Source organism: Vicugna pacos, chromosome 19 (assembly GCF_048564905.1).
Source record: "Vicugna pacos chromosome 19, VicPac4, whole genome shotgun sequence".
Taxonomy (NCBI): Eukaryota; Metazoa; Chordata; class Mammalia; order Artiodactyla; family Camelidae; genus Vicugna; species Vicugna pacos.
The window spans coordinates 30,701,719-30,719,760 of record NC_133005.1 but is presented as its reverse complement, the minus strand read 5'-3'; the positions used below and the strand labels follow the sequence as shown (position 1 = coordinate 30,719,760).

Here is an 18,042-nt window from a genome sequence, read left to right as displayed (position 1 = left end):
CATCACTAGTGGAAAGAGGCAGCAACATCATGAACCCCACGACATAATGCCCCGAGAAGAACACAGCATCATTTCTGTGGTTAAGATGTACAGCCTCAGTGTAATCATGAGAAAACATCAGGCAAACCCAAATAAAGGGGCATTCAGCAAAGTAATGGATTAATATTTTTGAAAAGTGTGAAGGGCATGAATAACAAGGAAAAGACTGAGGAACTGTCAGGGGACTAAGACACAGTGACTACACACAATGGGGATCCTGGGTAGGATCCTAGGACAGAAAAAGGACATTAGTAGGAAAAAAAAAACTGGTGTAATTTGAATAAGATCTTTGATTTAGTAATAGTATTGTGCCAGTGTTAATGTCCTGGTTCTGTTCGGTTACTATGGTTATTTAAGTTTAGGGGAAGCTGGGTCAAGGATATAGGGAAACTCTCTGTACTATTTTTGCAACTTTTCTCAAATTAGCAGAAAATTTAAAATGTCAAATTTGTCTGTTTTCCCTCTATCTCATTTTTCTTTAAAGTAAAAAGCCATCATGGAGTAGAGACACTATTTGGTCCTGGGTAGAAACTGGCTTAAGAAGAAGATAGCAAGCTTAGAGTTAAGTTCCCTCCTCTGAGTGGGTAAATGTTAATGATGGCCTTCCACAGTGTTGCCTCTAGGTTCATCCCAGATATGTCGAATTTCCTAGACCTTTCTAAAGGGTACATTAGTAAAAAACTATGCTGATGGGAGATTTTTCTGAAAATTTTATGAGGCCAAGTGGATAGAAAATTAGAGAATGCAAGACATTGCATTTAAGGGGAAAAAAAAATCCAAACCAATCTTAAACAGAGCCATGGGTCGTATTACTTAGACCCTGGGGGTCTCTGAAGATACTGTGCAGTGTTTGTTGCTGAGGCCAAAATGACTTGAAAATTGGTGCACATCCATTCAGAGCTGCCCAGACCCAACTGATTCTCTGGAGGTATATGTAGATGAAAGACCCTCTTTGGTCATTAGGGAGAAGCCAAATTAAAGCCCTATAAACAAAAAATCTTAAAAGCTGGGGTTTATGACATGTTCAAATGAAGAATGTCTCAAAGGGACATGGAGTCTGGGAAGGATTTGGAGGGTTGGAGTCTGTCAGAGTACATTTCACTCTGTCCACAGGAGGTGAGATGCCACAGTGGCCTGGGGCTGACAGTCTGGTTGCTGCAGAGCTGGGTTGGCTTCATGTGTGGGTCAAAAACATTCTTAGAAGCTCTAAATTTGTTCCTCAGGCAGCGACCAGATTCGGGATTCTGTTTCCCAGATGCCCTGATGTTAGGAAAGGACAGTTCTGGGTAAATTTCAGGAACACTGGGGCTCCTGAAGAAGTATAGCCGCTCCAAAATGCGGGCTGAGGTGTTGGGACCTGGTGTGTCTCCGCTGAGTTTGGTTGGTATCAAACCAATTTGACCCCATCCAATTAAGAATCATAGTAATCTCAGTGAGCCAAAAATACATCATATTTTTGAACTTACAAAGCTGGGGATTAGATCGAATACTTATTCAGTCAGCAGATATTTTGTGAGCACCGATTACAGGCCAGGCACTGACTTAGGCCCCGAGAGCACAGCAGTGAGTAGGCAGTCGTGTTCCTTGCCCTCATGGAGCCCGCAGAGTCAGGCCGGTTCCTCTGGGCCTGAACCAGCCAGCCCACCAGCTCACTCAAAGATGCCTCCACTAAAAGGGCTTGGCTTACACCAAGATAAACGTTTGCCTGTGTTTAATCCTAGAATTTTTAAAACCTCATTATGTGTATTTTATGTTCCTTTAATTTCTTTCCAATAGCGCTGAAAAGAAAAGGTGTTTTCATGTGCCCTTCATGTATTTAATTTACATAATTTGGAAGCAGCATTTGGTGCCTTTAATCCTTAAACCTTCCCCCTCTCCTGGCTGCTCCCTCAGGCTCTGTTGTTGAAGACTGTCTGTCAGGTGTAGTGGGTTTGCTCAGTGCCCATGGCCATCAGAAATGTGTTTACCAAGGCGGAGAGAGCTCTGGGAGGCGCAGCGCGGCCAGCTGGCAGCGTCCAGAGGGAACTGGCCCTTCGCTGCTGCTGCATGGACTTTTCTCCCTTCTTGAATTTAATCTCTTGGGTTAGGTTCCAAATTGAACCTCAAAGCAATGAACCAACTAGAATGGTGCTAACTAACTCGATTCCACAATACTGTTTGTTAGTAAGCTCTTCCCTGGCACTTCCTCCAGAGGCTCTGGGCCTTCATATTGAGTAGAGATGCCTTGAATTGGTAAAATAGTTATTGTAACAAATTTTGAGTTATTCTATATAAAGAGTGCAGTGGATAAATGATGAGCAGTATTTATCAGGTAGAAAAATCACGATTTTTTTTTTGTGGTCAACAATTATTTTTGAAAACTCACCCCTCCTAACCCATGGAGTATGTAAATGGATCATCACTTTTTCAAAGTACTTTTGCAGAACAAAGTCTACATTCATCAGTAGAGCTTTCTGCCATCTGATCCCAATCTCTTTCCAGCCTTAACTCTTTTAACCCGTCCCTACCTACCTTTTATTAAGCACTAGTAGGCTCTCTATACACGTACTTTCATATTACCAACCGTTTCTTCCCCTTCTCTGCCTTGAGTCCCAGATCATCAAATGTCAACCCCTTGAGGCCTTCTTTGGTTTTCCGCAGTCATTATTATCAGTCTGTTTTTCTGTTGGCCCAAGCCCATGGTATCACTTCTCCTCTGGCACACACATCACCCACCACTTTGTGATACTTCTATTGACATGGCTTTCTCCTCTCCTAGACTATCAGCTCCTTGAGGTGTCAGGGACTCACGCATTCATCTTCATATTCTCTAAATATCCAGCATAGTGAGTGTGCTAACACTGATTGTGCTTGCACTGTTCCAGCCACTGTCTAAGCACTTTATGTATACTATCATGTTGAATTGTCATAATAATCCTAAGAAAGAGAAACACTTATCTCTTTTTCACAGATGAGGAAACTGAGGCATAGAAAGATTAAGAATTTTGCCCAAAGTGACAATGTGAAGAGTTAGGATTTGAACCCAGGCAATCAGTTGGGAGTCAGGGCTTCCAGCCACTACCTGATACTAGAATAAAACATGAGCATGTCCATGCTCTGTACTGCCCATTTTACTGGTGTAATGATAGCCAGCTTTTATTAAGCACCAGCTACCTGGCAGGAACTGAGCTAAGAGTTATATGTTTATTGTCCTGACCCTGATGAAATCCCCATGAGGCACATGCCATTATTATTCCATAGGTGAGCAAACAGATTCCGAGAGCCTGGGGTTAGGCAGCTGTGCTAGGTGATTCTACAGGGTGTGTCTTGAAAGTGTTTCCAGGTAAATGAACAAATGGGTGAATAAAGACTGGAAGAGGGTTTGGGAAGAGAACTAATGTGTATTGAGTGCCTTCCAATCTTTTCCATAGGATATGCCTTCCCAACATTTTATTATGAAAAATTTCAAACATACTGCAAAGTTGAAAGAATTTTCCAGTGAGCAGCTGTACACCCACCACCAGGTTTGACCGTTAACATTTCACTCTGTGCTTCCTACCCTTCTCTCCAGCCGTCTGCCTGTTGTATTTTTTATGCATCCCCCTCAGTGCTCAGCACACATGTCACTAAGTACAGGTCATTATTTGTTTGTAGTTTTTTTTCTTTTGAGGTAAGATTTGTGCATTTCATTATAGTTAAATTTTAACTGTACATTTGCTGAATTTTGATAAGTGCACACACCTGTGTAACCCAAACTCCTACCAAGATAGCATTACTCAGAAAGTTGCCTCATGTCCCTTCCCAGTCAATGCCCACCCCTATCGCCTAGAGGAGTGTCTACTATTTTTGTGTTGTATTTTTATGTTTTCTTGTTCCAAAAGAATTTAAGGTGACTCATTTAGGTCCACAGAGATATGAAACATAAATCACAAATGAGAAGTAGTTAAAAAAAAGAAACTAAGGTAGGAATGTTAAATGGCTCCAGGAGAGCACCTATGACATGCCAGGCACTTTTATAAGTAATATATTACTTAATCCTCACAAGAGGTATGCATACTTATTTCTATTTTGTAGATGAAGAGGCTGCAAAGTTATGTGGCTAATAAGTAATAGGGACACCCTTTGACTCCAGAGTCCATGCTTTTTCCAGTCTAGCCCAAAAAAGCAAGACAAAAAAAAAGCTTATTTTAAAAGTTAGCATGGTCTCCAATAATATGTGCTCAGGTATTTGTAAAATACTTCATCATTGTAAAATACCTCATCATGTTTGTAGTTTACATCGTGGGAGATGGTAAGGGTGGAGGCACTGAAATAGTCCTACAGTGTTTGCAAAGTGCTGTAAAGTCAAGGTTGTTTGGCTTTGAGTTATTCTTTATGGCCCTGGAGATGAAATTCCATGTCCTCGGTAAGATAAAAAGGCAGCGTTTCCAGAATTGGTGATAACCTTGGGAAGTCTAGAAATGAGCCAGTTGACGGTGAAATCAGGCCACAGCAACAACAAGGGGGCATCTTCTACATGAAAGAGTCTTGGTCAGAGCTCTCAACTTTGACTCTAAGAGGGTTCGTTTGTTAGTTGCGTTAAGAAGGAGTAGAAGTAATCCTTGGTAAAAGAATTATAAATCTCTAATACAGAATCTTAGAAATCATTATATCTGCTATCTTCTGTATTCTATTTTGAATCTCCTTTATAATAATAGCTTAGATATACAAATAAAGAGTAAGGAAGAACTGAAGATTGCTTTGAGTTTTCTTGAAATGCCAGAAGAAGGATTGGGTCTGCTGTAGTAGGAAGCTTATCACACGGCTCCTGGATAAAGTTAGGGAGAGACTTTGGAAAAGAAAGGAAGATATGGGTGTGAAATTGATACCGACTTGGCAATATCAAATAGAAGAATTAAGTCTTCTGTACTGTGGCTCCCTGCATGGTGGGATGATCCTCTTGTGGCCTTGGGTGATAGAGTGAGGAAACACGGGAACCAGCTCAGTGGTCAGGCCTGTGGAGACCTTGGGCAGTGACTCTGGAGACCACTGAAAGTGAGGCAAGTTTTCAGCAGTTCTGCTCCACTATCCACGCTGGCCCCTCCCCCATCTGTCATCTACTTTCCCACTCCCTACTCCCATTCCCTGGATCTTATGCCCAAAACTCACAGAGAGAACCCTTTCTGAGTCTTCTAGGACTCCTGCCTTGTACCTCTGGTCCTCTGGAGAGCAGGAAAGGGAGGGACAACCAACTTGCCAGTAAGAAGATTCACGTTAATGGTGGCTACTGATGGTAAATATTACTTCCTCCTCCCCAGGCAATAGCAGTTATCTTTAATAGACTGATTTAATTGAAGAGCATTTTTAAAAAATAATTTTTGTTTTCTGATTGTAAAAGCAAAAGCATTCTTATGGTAGAAATCTGAAAAATATAAGAAAGCATAATGAAGAAAATTGAGATTCCTGTTAGTGATACCCTGAAAGGCATTCTTTTTAGGCATTTATTTATAAGTTGTTTACATACAGTGTGAAGTCATGCTATATATGCATTTTATCTCTCGCTTTGAAAATATTTGTGTATTTACTTATTTAATTATCATGTCTTATAAAATGTGCTATTCTAAGCATTTTCCTGTGTCATCGAAATTATTCATAGGCATAATTTAAAATAGTCGTTGATATTCCATCTGTTGTATGGACAGCACTTTTATTTCATTGAATTTGAAGTGAGTTTTGTGTGAGCAGCGTATAGTTAGGTTGTGGTTTTATCCATTCTGCCGCTTTCTACTTTTTAACTGGTATATTTAGACTGTTTACACTTAAGGTAATTATTGATGTATTAAGGGTTTTAATTTGCCATTTTATTATGTTTTGCTTCGTGTTTCTCTTCTCTTGCCTTTCTCTGAGTTACTTGAACATTTTTTAGGGTTTTGTCTTATATGTAGTGTTTCTGAGTGTATCTCTTTGTATCATTTTCTTAGTAGTTGCCCTGAGTATTACAATATACATATTTGACGTATAATAGTCTACTGGTATCAACATTTCACCACTTTGAGTGAAACAAGGAAACCTTAACTTCCATCTAGGTCCCTTTAACCACACCCCCCTTTTAAATATAATTATCTTGAGCATCAGATGGTATTATGATTTTTGTTTCAGTTAAATATGATATAAAACTCACGAGGAGGATAGTCTACTGTGTGTACACATATTCTATTTCTGTTCTTTATTACTGATGCTTCAGGATTTCTCCTTTTATCATTTCCTTGCTTTTTGAATAACTTCTTTTAGCCATTCTTTAAGGGTAGGTCTTCTAGTGACACCTTCTTTCAGTTTTTCTTAGTTTGAGAATGTCTCTTTTCCCCTCCAATCTTGAGGTATAGTTTCCCCAGGTAGAGTTCACGGTTGACAGTTCTTTTCTTTTAGCATTGAGAATGTTGTGCTACTTCCTTCTGGCCTCTATCGTTTCAAATGAGAAATCTTTCATCATTTGAATTGGTATTCCCTTATAGACAATGTGTTGTTTTTCTCTGCTTTCAAAGGTTTTTCTTCTTTTATCAGAAGTTTAATCGTCATGTGTCTTGTCATGGATTTCTTTGGGTTTATCTATTTGAGGTTTGCTCAGCTTCTTGAATCTTTAGGTTTATGCCTTTCACCAGGTTTGGGAAATTCTCAGCTATTATCTTTTTGAATACTCTTTCAGCCCCTCTCTTTTTATTCTCCTTTTGGAACTCTGATGATATGAACATTGGATATTCTGTTATTGTCTCACAAGTTTCTGAAGCTCTGTTCTTTTGCTTTCAATCTGTCTTCTTTCTTTTGTTCATATTGGATAAGTTCTTTTGACCTACTTCAAGCTCATTGATTCTATCCTCTGTCATCTCTACTCTTATTAAGCCCATCTAGCATGTTTTTATTTCTGTTTTTGTGTCTTTCAGTTCTGTAATTTTTATTTGGTTCTTTTTTATAACTTCTTTTTCTTTGATAAGATTTTCTATTCTTTTCATTTGTTTCAAGAGAATTTGTAATTGCTTGTTGTAGCATTTTTGTGATGGCTGCTTTAAAATCCTTTGTAAGCTTATTCCAACATCAGATTGATCTTGGCGTTGTTATCAGTTGATCGTCTTTTCTCATTCAAGTTGTGATTTTCCTGGTTCTTGGTATGAAGGGGATTTTCCACTCTGTTCTGGACATTTTATCTATTATGTTAGGAGACTCCAGGTCCTATTTAAATCTTTTATTTTATCAGGAAGTCACTCTCTGTAGGTTTAGCACACTGGTTGGGATCTACTGTTGTGGGCTATGGTTCCAGTGACTATTTTTCAGAGCCTTTGATATGACTGTTTTGGTCTGCTTGGTTTATCTGGTGCAGCTGGGGCTCCCACTGGACCCTGCAGGTGCTATCTGATGGAGGGAAGAAATCTTCTCAGGCCATGCTCTTTAGTGCCTCCAGCATAGAGAGAGGAGTCTCCATGCTGCTGGGATAAAGAGTACTTCCTGGGGGCCCTGCGGGGAGGGAGAGTTTTCCCAGATTGCTTTATTATCAGTGGGTTCCTGATCTGGCCTCCTTGTTGGTACTGCCAGCTGGCCTGGTGGTGTCAGCAGAACTCCTGTTCTATCATAGGGAAGGATGAGCCTACCCAGGTTGCCTTCTGTTGCTAGGCTGGGGCTTGGGAAACATTGGGCCTGGGCCACTTTCTTCAGTTGGATGGGGGAGGCATAAGATGCTCTGCTGCTGTGTTCCTCCAGTCCAGGGGTCCCTAACATGTTCACCTTCCTTTTTCCACCTTTCAGACTTCTCTTTTGGTTGCCTCTTGTGTTATTTCCAGGGTTTATAGTTGTACTTAGCAAGGAGGCTGGGAAGAAATGGTTTATGTCATCCTGTCCAGGACCATGACAGGGTTCTATTTAGCCATTTGTCTTTTGGCTGATTAGGTTGTTTTAAATGGTGAGTACTAGAGACATCATGATGCTAAGTGGGGGTGCGGGGGCTTCCGACAGCCCTGAAATCTGAAAGGCTTCCTTACTGCACAGACCCATGGGCCTGGGCCTGGGCCTGGTTGGCCGCCCGGTACAGGCTGTTACTCATCTGTCTTCCACTTGCTTGGCTGTGATGTCAGTTCTTCGTGTCTGCTTTAAAGGCAGGCATTTCTTGTTCTTATGCTCGTTGAATAATGCAGTACTTTGTCACACTTCTCCATGATTAAAACAGATAAACTGTGGCCTTTGTAGAGCCTTTTTCTCAGCCTTTCCTTTTGGTTAATTGTGTTTCTCTTTTGGCAAAGGTTTAGTATTAAATTCAGTCGTGCAAATTGTGTTTAATTGTGATTTAACTAAGAGATATTTATTTTTGCGTGTGAATATTTCTATTTCAGGGCTGCCAAACAATGACCAGGTTTTATCATAAATTAGTGTAAAAAGTTTTTGACATTTTTCCACTTGCAAATGAGGAATTTGAGGTCATCTCAGTTCATCCACAGTAAATGTGTCTTAAAAAAAAAAACAGAGAGGGAAATCCTTTGTATTGGAAGCCATGGGTCCCTTTGTATAGTTTACAATAATAGTTTTGCACAAATAATTTCAGGTTAAAATTGCATACTATTTATTCCCACCCATTTCCTTTATTGGCTGTGACACACAGGAATTACGCCCATTGCTTGACTAACCTTTCTGACCTTTTGTTACTTGGCTATAAATTGACTTGGGTCTTTTGCAAAAACACTGTCAGGGGGGAAAAATCTTTTTGTTAGAATCCAGCCAATTCCTGCTTCAGTGCAGAACAGTTTGTTCTCCTGAAGAAATGAGCCAGTTCAGTGAACAGAAAAACATAGCCGTGAACTGGCATCGCCAAAAACTGCAAAGGCGATTGCCTGCGATCACTGCACAGAGCAGGGAACTTTATAAAAGATGAGGTTGTGGGGAGAAAAATACAGTTTGGAGTTCCACGGGCTTTAGGTAATGTAATTGACTTGTTAGAGTTGTAACCACATAAAAAAGGTTTCTTTTTCTGAGTCCTGGCCATCACCGCCATTTTACCATTTTAGAGGAGAGTTTTGTCCAGCTCGCCCTCTGCCTGCTCCCCCAGGGGCAGGCTGCTCGTGTAGCTCACAGCCCCTGCATTTCTGTGGTCTTCCCACCAGGTTGGAAGCTTCTCATAACACTGTAAACATTTCCCGAGTGACTGCTCTGTGCAAGACTGAGTCCTGGGTTCACCCCCAAAGAATATATTTGTAGTGGTTGAGTGAATTACAAAAAAAATGGACAATAACTACATTCAGCATGGCAGGTGCAGGAACAGACAAAGGTACAAGACACAGTCAGTACTTGCCAGACTGTCACAGAAGTCAGGGCATTGGAATGAAATCTGAAGACAGTTTAGGAGTTTGCCAAATAGATGAAGGGAGGAGGGTGTTCTGGGCAAAGAGAGGGGTGTGTGTAAAGTTGAAGGATGAGACATCATGGGGGTTCGGGGTGCTCTAGAATTGCTTGGGTGTGTGGTACTCTAGAATTGCTTGGGTATACAGTATGAGGAGGGAAGGGAGTGGTGGCCAGTGAAACTGGAGACTGACAGGGACCAGATAACATGTCTCAGTTGCCACGTGAGGCAGTTTGACATTTATGCTGTGGGGGCTGTGTAAGGGCTTTGAAACATGGGAATGGCCTGGGCAGAGTTGGAGTGGGAAGACCTGGATTTGCAAGGAACCATGAGTCCAAAAAGGGTGGGTTGACCAAACTGGGAAAGGACCATGACACCAGGCTCCAGTGGGCGGACTTGATCCTGCAAGGAATCACTAAAGGCTCACAGGGGAAGGGGTATGTGTGCTTGCTGGCAGTGCGGGTCACTGAAGTCACTGCAGCAGTCTGCATGCGAGGGGAGAAGGTCAGTGTTCAGAAAGCGTGCAGAGGGGCCACCTTGGTGATGGGGGCGTGCGGGGAGTGAGGAAGGAAGCAGGAAGCCTGAGACTTCTGCTCAGCTGTCAGCATGTCTGGCAAGGATGCTTTCTCATGGACTCTCTCACTTAATTTTCATAGTGAAGCTTACCCTGTATGCACCTATTCCATTCCCATTTTACAAAAGAAAACGGAGATTTGGAAGGTTAAATATGGCACCCAAGACCCAAGTGACCTGCACTAGGAAGTTGCTAGGGAAGGGCTGGAACAAAGGTTTATCTGATTCCAACCACAGTATCAGGCCACTTTTGAATAGTACTTGCTATAACTGAGCCGCCCGGTGTTAGCAAGTCTCAAAATGTCTACATAGTCTCTATAAGAGCCATGCCGAGAAATAATAGCTCGGATAGTACTTAGATTTTAGTGTGAATGTTAATACAATTAATATTTTGAAAGCCTATTTTTCCTTTTCTTCTTAACCTGTGATCTCATGAAAACATCAGATACAAATTTTTTTTTCTTAAAATCTCATCATTTTGGAAGAATTGGTATGGAGGAATGCCCAACCAAATTGGCAAAAAGTATAAAGGATTGAATATACTTAAAGAAATATCATTTAAAAATATATTTGTTCTTTTTTTCTTTTAATGGAGGTACTAGGGATTGAACCCAGGACTTCGTGCATGCTAAGCATGCGCTTTACCACTGAGCTATATCCCTCTCCCTGAAATGTCATTTTTTAATGTTTAAGTGAGTCTATGTTGTAACAATTCATATCTGAATAACAAACTATAGCTTTTAATAATTAGAGAACTGTTTAGGGCTAACATAAAGCTAATACGATGATTTTTAGTAAATATATGTTTTGAATTAAGTCTCAGAAAATATTTTTCAAATAATTATACTGTAACTGAAGAAGGGGTTTACTAAACAAAGCCCATTTTCAGTCAAGTCCCAGGATAAATAAATGATTCTATGAAATATTCATTCTATAATCATGAGGTCATGGATTCCCAGGTTAGGGCTTAGGAGGCAGATGAGAAAGAATCAAAAACAAACCTGGCCTACTCTGTATCAAAAACATATTCTTGGTTACTAGATCAGCCTCTGTTTAGTTACCAAAGGATAACACTGTCCCATTTGGGGTTGGAGCCTTGAAAAAGGAAATACTGTCCCATCTGGGATCAGAACCTTGAGGTCCCAGCATCAAAGTCTGTAATTATGGGATATTGCAAGCTTTCTCTTCACCATCTCATTCTCACCCCTCCTTTGCTTCTCAAAGCGGAACCAGAAATAAAGACTGTTTTTGAGAGAGAAAAAAGCTGGAAATGTGGAAAGTATCTAAATCTTAAGCTGAGTCTGTATTATTAATTTTGTGGCATCACTAGTAAAAGAAAATTTGCTGGATTTTTAAGAAAAAAATGAGTATCTGATGTCACTGGGCAGTGGAGCTGTAGCATGCTCCTCTGCCAAACCAGAGATTATATATAGCACAGAGCATAGGAAAGGCAGGAGCCCTGCTTTTCTGCCGTGGCCGCGAGCAGAGCAGGAGAAGCGCTTATGTAACCGGCGGCGGCGTGCTCTGTGCTCGGGCTCCTGCCATCAGCTCGCGCAGCTGGGCCTCGGCGGGCTCTTTGTTTGCCTCCGCATTAACTCTTGCTTGCTTCCTGCGCACATAGGGGCCTGTGCCTGGCACCTGCGGAAGTGGAGGTGCCGGAGACACAGAAGCCAAAACACAGCCCCTGACAGTCTTAGTCTAGCGGAGCCGGCAGGCAAGCAGGTGGAGCCTGCGGCTGTGGGCCCTGGAGCCGAGGGGAGGCACGGCCTGGTAGAGCCTGCCAACCATGCCTGGAGCCTTGGGTCACCCTGGGAGGCTACTTTGCTGGGAACAAAGAGAAATTCCTCGCCTCCCTGCACCTTACTTTCCTCTGCTGTAAAAGGTTGTAGTGCCCACACTGTTGTTCATAGGTTTTCTGTGATGCCGTGAGCGCCGAACATGGGGACTCGTGCCATGTGCCTCACCCCGAATTAGCACTCGGTGGGCATTCTGTAAATATTCATTTCTCTGCCTCCTCTTTTCTTTCCTCCAAGCCCCAGACCCAGTTCTGCTTTTTCACTTTGCTGAGAAACATGGTCCCCTTTGTGACCTCTGTTGGTTTATCTCTCCTGAACCTCACAATTCTCTTATCTTCACCCCCGGCCTCAGTCCTTTTTCCTTCCTGTCTCCCAGGATAAGTATCACAATTACTTTCCACTTTTCTAGGCAACTGCGGTCCAAGGGTGAGAGGTGCAGGAGTGGGAGACGGCCTGAGATGGGAAGGGTGACATCACAGTCACGGACACATCACAGCTCACTCTTCCTCCTAATCCAGGTCCCTTCAAAGCCTCCCAAATAGGCTTAGGAATACCAGGCTCCGGTAGCCTCCCCTGTGTCTTCCTCTCCCACTTCAGTTTACTGAAAGGAGAAAAGGGAGGAAGGGAGTCAGGGTGCCCTTTGCAAGTTGCCTGGGTCTAGAATCCTTCCTCCTCCTGCAGACGTTCTCCTCCCAGCTGTGCTCCTGTTGGACATCATCTGGGGATCATGTTTGGCTCCATTTGTCCCAGTGTTGTCAAAAGTCTGTACCTGAAAGGGTTGGTGAGAGGTCACAGGGCACACATCTGTTCCCTTTCCTGTCTGGTTCATGGCCTCCCTTTCTTATTCTGTTCTTCCCCAGACCCCACATCCAGTCAGGCCTCTCCAGTTGCTGGCACATCACCATCTAAGGCAGTGGTTCTTGCCAGGGGACTTTTGAAAATGTCTGCAGACTTTTTTGATTGTCACAACAAGGGGACATGGTGAGAGGTGCTACTGGCACCTAGTGGGTGAAGGTCAGGGATGTGGCTAAATATCTGCAGCCCCCAGAACAAAGAATTATCTGGTCTGAAATGTTAATACCACAGTTAAGAAGCCCTGATCTAAGCGGTTTCCCACAGGAGTCCCTTTCTTGGTGCTTGCCTGCCTCCATGTCTGCACTTTTAGGGGCTTTTGTTAACCCCAAAGCTCCTCCTCCCCAGCAGGTGGCCTCACCTCACTGAAGTATCTCCTCACCCTTATTTCAGTCAGAGCCGATCCTCACCCCAGGGTTTCCAAACTACTGTGTCCATTCACTGCAACACTTATTGCCCTTGGCCTTCTGGTAGCCACCTTCAACATGATTTATTCTTTCTCTTTTGAAAGCAAAGTAGAAGCTTGGCTATAATGAAGATAACCATCCAGACCCCAGTTTATATAATAATATTCCAAGGCCCCAACCCTTGCACTCGGAGAGTCAGCAGCACAACATGGAATGAACACTGGACTCAACATTAGGAGATTTGGTCTGGTACCCAACTGGAACATTCCAGCTCTGTGACAGGAGGCGTAACTTCCCAGAGCTTTGGCTTCCACATGGTAAGGCAGAGATAATGTTCATTTCCTAGGGTTGTTTGAGGCTGTGAGGAGATGTTAGCTCAGAACCTGGTACACAGTGATCGGTGAAATGTAGGTTGAAACTGAAAACAATTCCAGGGTCACAGATGTGACCCTGAAAACAGAATTGTTTCCCATTGCCTTGATAGCAGCAATCTTAATTCCAGATTGCACCTCATCATTACACATTACACGAGAGTGGGTAGGAACCCTACTAGCACGCCCTGTTCCCTGCAGAAGTACTGGAGTGTTGCTACTTGCCCCTGATCCCACGGAAGCAGAGGGAATGCCGTATACTTCTGACTCCCTGCTGTTTTAGAAGGAGATATTTCTCCCTTTCTAGGAACACTGGGGCCCTAGAACCATACCCTTCAGGGAGAAGTCGGCTGCCTGGTAGAGGGGCTGCTGAGGCATGGGAGGGATACCGCATGCACTCACTCCCACGGTTTCCAGTGCATGGAGACCAGCACAGAGGAAGTCGTATTACATTTTGTTCAGACTTTATGTTACATTTACTTTTTACCACAGTTCTGCGAGATTAGTGACAATTGATCCCATGGGTTTTAAAGGCAGTTTTCATATACTCCTTAGGGCTAGGGTTATAAAAATCATGTAAGTATTCAACAGTAGGAATAACATCTGGTATTTACCCAGAGCCTCAAACTTAATTCTTCAATATGTGGTCTTATCTCTAGAACAGAAAGGGAATCTTTGCACATCAAGGAAAGAACTGATTCCATCCTTGGAGAGAGCTATGAAACGTCTTAGGGCCTGCGCAAATGTCACTGGCCTTCCACTTAAATCAGTGGCTAAAGAGTGAAGAAATATTTCAGGAGGTGGTCCGAGGCAGGGGACAGATGGTATGTGATCAGTTGGGTGTCAGCGTCGACAAGGCTTCCACAGCTAACAGCACATGGCGGCTCATCCTCACACCGGGTCCCTTCCTTGGCTTCCTCAGGCCTTAGCTCTGCACCCCAGGACGTAGCTCTTCACTCTGTATACAACCTTGTTCATTCACTCTTATGGGATGTTTGTGCTGTAGGTTAAGAGTGTAGCTTTGGAATCAGGAAGACCTGCGTTTGAGTCCCAGCTGTTGCCTGCTGCTTCTGTGACCGGAGTTAAGTTACTTAGCCATTTAACTTTGGTTTCCCAATTTGGAAGATCAGTTGATGATACTTAGCTCATAGGATTATCGTGAGGATAAAATTAAATGAGGAAATAAATGTAAAGCAGTTGGCACAGTGCCTGGCATGGAGTGATTTTACTCAGCAGTGATGGTTGTGCTCCTTGGGGGCAGAGATGTGGCTTTGTTTCCACCATGTCTCTCAGCACAGACTGAGCATCTAATAACACACATAGATTTTTTAATTTGAAATAAGCGATAGGTACATGCATGTATGTACAAACACGCTCTCAGAGGATAATCCAATAATGATAAAAACTGGGAAAACTCTATAGGTCTTGTTTTTAAAGCATTTTAGCTAATTTCTGATATATAGGAAGGCCTCTAAGACAAGTCAGTCCCTACTCTTTGCAGTAAGTTGGATCATTTGAATCATTTGAAGGGAAGCAGCCCAACCATTTCATCTCAGCTCTTTGCTGAAATAACTTTACTTGGTTATGACCTACTGTCATGTCCTCTGCCTTCCAGAGGACTGATGTAAGAATGGCGTGTTTGATGTGTTTCACTGTATCTTTCCAACTTGGCCTGCTCTCCTCACTTTTACCTATCTTCCCTTACATAGACTTCTGAGACATGTTTCTCTTTGAGTTTACCTCCAAGACACTTTGTCTCTGTATAGGAATAAGTGCTCATCTTTGATGATGAAGTATCACTCCAAATGCACTTCCATGTTTGCCCTCAGTACTGGGGATCTGAATTACATTCAGTGCCAGGTGAAGTGTGGAGGACGTGATGATCATCCCCACCCCCCTACCCTACCCAGTCTCTTCTACCTCCCTGCTTCCTTCCATAGCAAACGGTGTTTGTTTTTGTCTTCGGGTAGAGAAGAATCGCTCCCCTCTCCGCGCCAGGGGTGGGCCTTGATTGTTTAAGCCCAATCAGGTAACCCCTCATAGGTCACCACAGTGATGAAGTCAGTGCCAGTGGGGTTGTCTCCTTGCCGGGCATGTGACCTAGGTCAGGCCCTCAGAATGTTTGCTGAGGACTCTGGGAAGAAGGCTCTGTTCTAGCTTCCCAAAGCCAGCCCTCTGTCCATCCTTCTGCAAAGTGTGGGGACATGAGGCCCGGGGCTGCTGTAGCCGTCTTGCCATGATTAGGGAAACTAGCCCCAGGATGCAGCTAACAAGTAGAGAGAGAATAGACCCTTGCTTTCACCATAGGGCAACTGAATCACACCCAGTTTCCACTTACGTGTGCCAGTAAACCCCCTTTATTAGGAAAGCTGTTGTGAATTGGGTTTCATTACTTGTACCTTAGAATCCAGATAGTACTTAAATTTCCTTCTATTTTGCATATGTTAGTGATTCTAACCTGTGAACCAAGACTGCCTTGGAGGAGGGGGGCAGGGATTGGAGGGCTCCATTTTGGCAAAGCATGAATTAATTACATATTTCTTGCAAACTAAAGAAATTTCTTACCTATATATTAGTATTTTTTTTCAAATTCATCTGAAAGTTTTGATTAGTGAAATACAAATTTAGGTAGAACTACTGAATTTATAGGGTTTTTATCATGTATTTTCACAATGAACAGATGTTAAAAGCATCATGTAAATTTCTGTGGAAATGTTTTTTGGTAGAGAAGCTGTTGCTTAGATAAGTGTTTCCTCCTTCCCTCCTTCCCCCCTCCCTTTCCTCTCTTCTTTTCCTTCTCTTTCCCTCCGTCCTTCTATTCCTTTTTCTAGTTCTTTCTCTAAATCCCTTATCACTCAGTTTTCCTTTTGTTAAGTTTTATTAGTTATCTCAATGTCTCATAGAAATAGTTGAGATACAAGTTTGAATGAATTTTACTTAGATGTCAGCATTAAGATTCAGTTTAACTTCTCAGGCCCTGCACCTGTGAGTTCTGCATAGCTGCAAACAATGCCTGGGATTGAGCCTTCGTATCAAGGGTCCTAACCTGAGGTTCGATCCCATGTAATAAGTCTGGTGTCCGATGGGAACACTTGTCATTATAGCCCCCCCCTTTTGCTAGTAAAGCAGGACACCGCAGGTGGACTCCTGTAATTGGTGTGTTTGATAGATGCCCACTGTGTGCACATCACCACTGCTGAAGCTGAGTGGTCTAGCACTGAGCCCTTACCTCAGAGATCCTGCCGTTCTCTGGAGAGAAAAGCCATGTATACTGGATACTATATGAGGCAGGGCTATTTTTGTAGATGAATACATCAGTAGGCCATTCTGGAACCTCTTTCTTAGAATTACTCTATCTAAAGAGTCCTCTGGAACGTGTGTTTAATAAGTGATCACTGCTATTACGAAATACAGTTTGCTGATAAAACGTATTACTTAAATGTCCTTTTCTTTATCTTCTCTATTCTACCATCGACTCTCCATCAGGAATACTCAGCCTTTTTTTTTTTAAAGCAGTCCACCACAGGGTGTTTTGTTTTGTTTTGTTTTGCCATAAAACCAAAAATTTGACACCCCTTCCAGCCATGCACACACACAATTTGCTGCAAGTAAGGCATTACATTATTCATAATTCTCTCTCTCATGGAGAAGAGGCTGCTGTTGGCCCTGCATGGGTATAAACAAGCTGACTGAACGCCCTTTCTTTTTTTCCTATTGAATAAAGTAAAGCTGAACGCAGATACTTAACCATAAGGACAACCCTGAATTGCCTCCTTGTTTGTTCAAAACCAAACTTACTCTGATATTCCACGTCAGCAGTGCAGAGGCTTGCTGAGCTCCCATTAGTTCCAGAATGCCAGTGGGAAGGCCAGGCCCAGGCGGCCAGCTGGCCGTGGAGCCCTTATTCTAAGACGGTGCTGTCACTTTCTTGTGACAGGGGAGTCAGAAGCAATAGGGGCTTCCTGCCAATAACCCAAAGGGCTGTATTCAGGCAGTGACCTAGTTTTACACTGTAATCAGGTTGGGTTTCTCTTTTTCCCCCTCAAGGCAGTAATCTCACATTCTTCTGCACATGCAGGAGGCCAGTTCCCTGTCACCTCTTTGGCTCGGTGGTTTTTCTACATGACATAGGTCACTCTGAACTGGGGACACAGATATGTGCTCCCTTTCCTCAGTTGGAGGGTTGGGGTTGATTTATAAGGATAAAATGAAAGAATAGGACATCTTGAAACAGGCAAGGATGGATAGCTTTTGCAGAAGAACAAGACAAGGTGAACTACATAGGGAAGGTGTTTGGGGTCCAGGGCTCTGCCCTTTTAAATCCAACCATGCATATGACCTAATTACTTAGTTTATTCATCCAATTTTGTTTGAGCTCCGTATGTGCTGAGTGATAGAGGCATAGTGATAAAAAGATAACAGCTCTTGCCTCAGCCCACAGTCTTGTGGAGGAGGGAGCTTATCCCCACGGTTACAGCGTGTTGTTGCCAGTGCTGTAAGGGAGATGGCACAGGGTAGGGCTACTGACTGCTGGGAAGGAGGGGACTGAGAAGGGTGTCAGATGAATTCCTGTTTGAGCTTTCCCGCCAGACTCCTCGCCTCCCAATGCTCTCCACTCCAGCCCATTCACACCTCCATCAGACCAGTGCCTGGTCTGTGCCATTTTTGTT

General features: G+C 43.0%; 1 protein-coding gene across 9 annotated transcripts in view; it reads left to right on the top strand.

Moving 5' to 3' along the window:
* The window catches only part of ZHX3 (zinc fingers and homeoboxes 3), a 97,626-nt gene that overhangs the window by 48,379 nt on the left and 31,205 nt on the right, over positions 1-18,042 (top strand). For 2 of the 9 annotated variants that reach the window (XM_072944220.1, XM_072944219.1), the window contains exon 4: positions 3,450-3,542. The exons of the other annotated variants lie outside the window; for them this stretch is intronic. The gene's annotated coding sequence lies outside the window, so the exon portion shown is untranslated. The remainder of the gene's footprint in view (positions 1-3,449; positions 3,543-18,042) is intronic. 9 annotated transcript variants of the gene reach the window in all.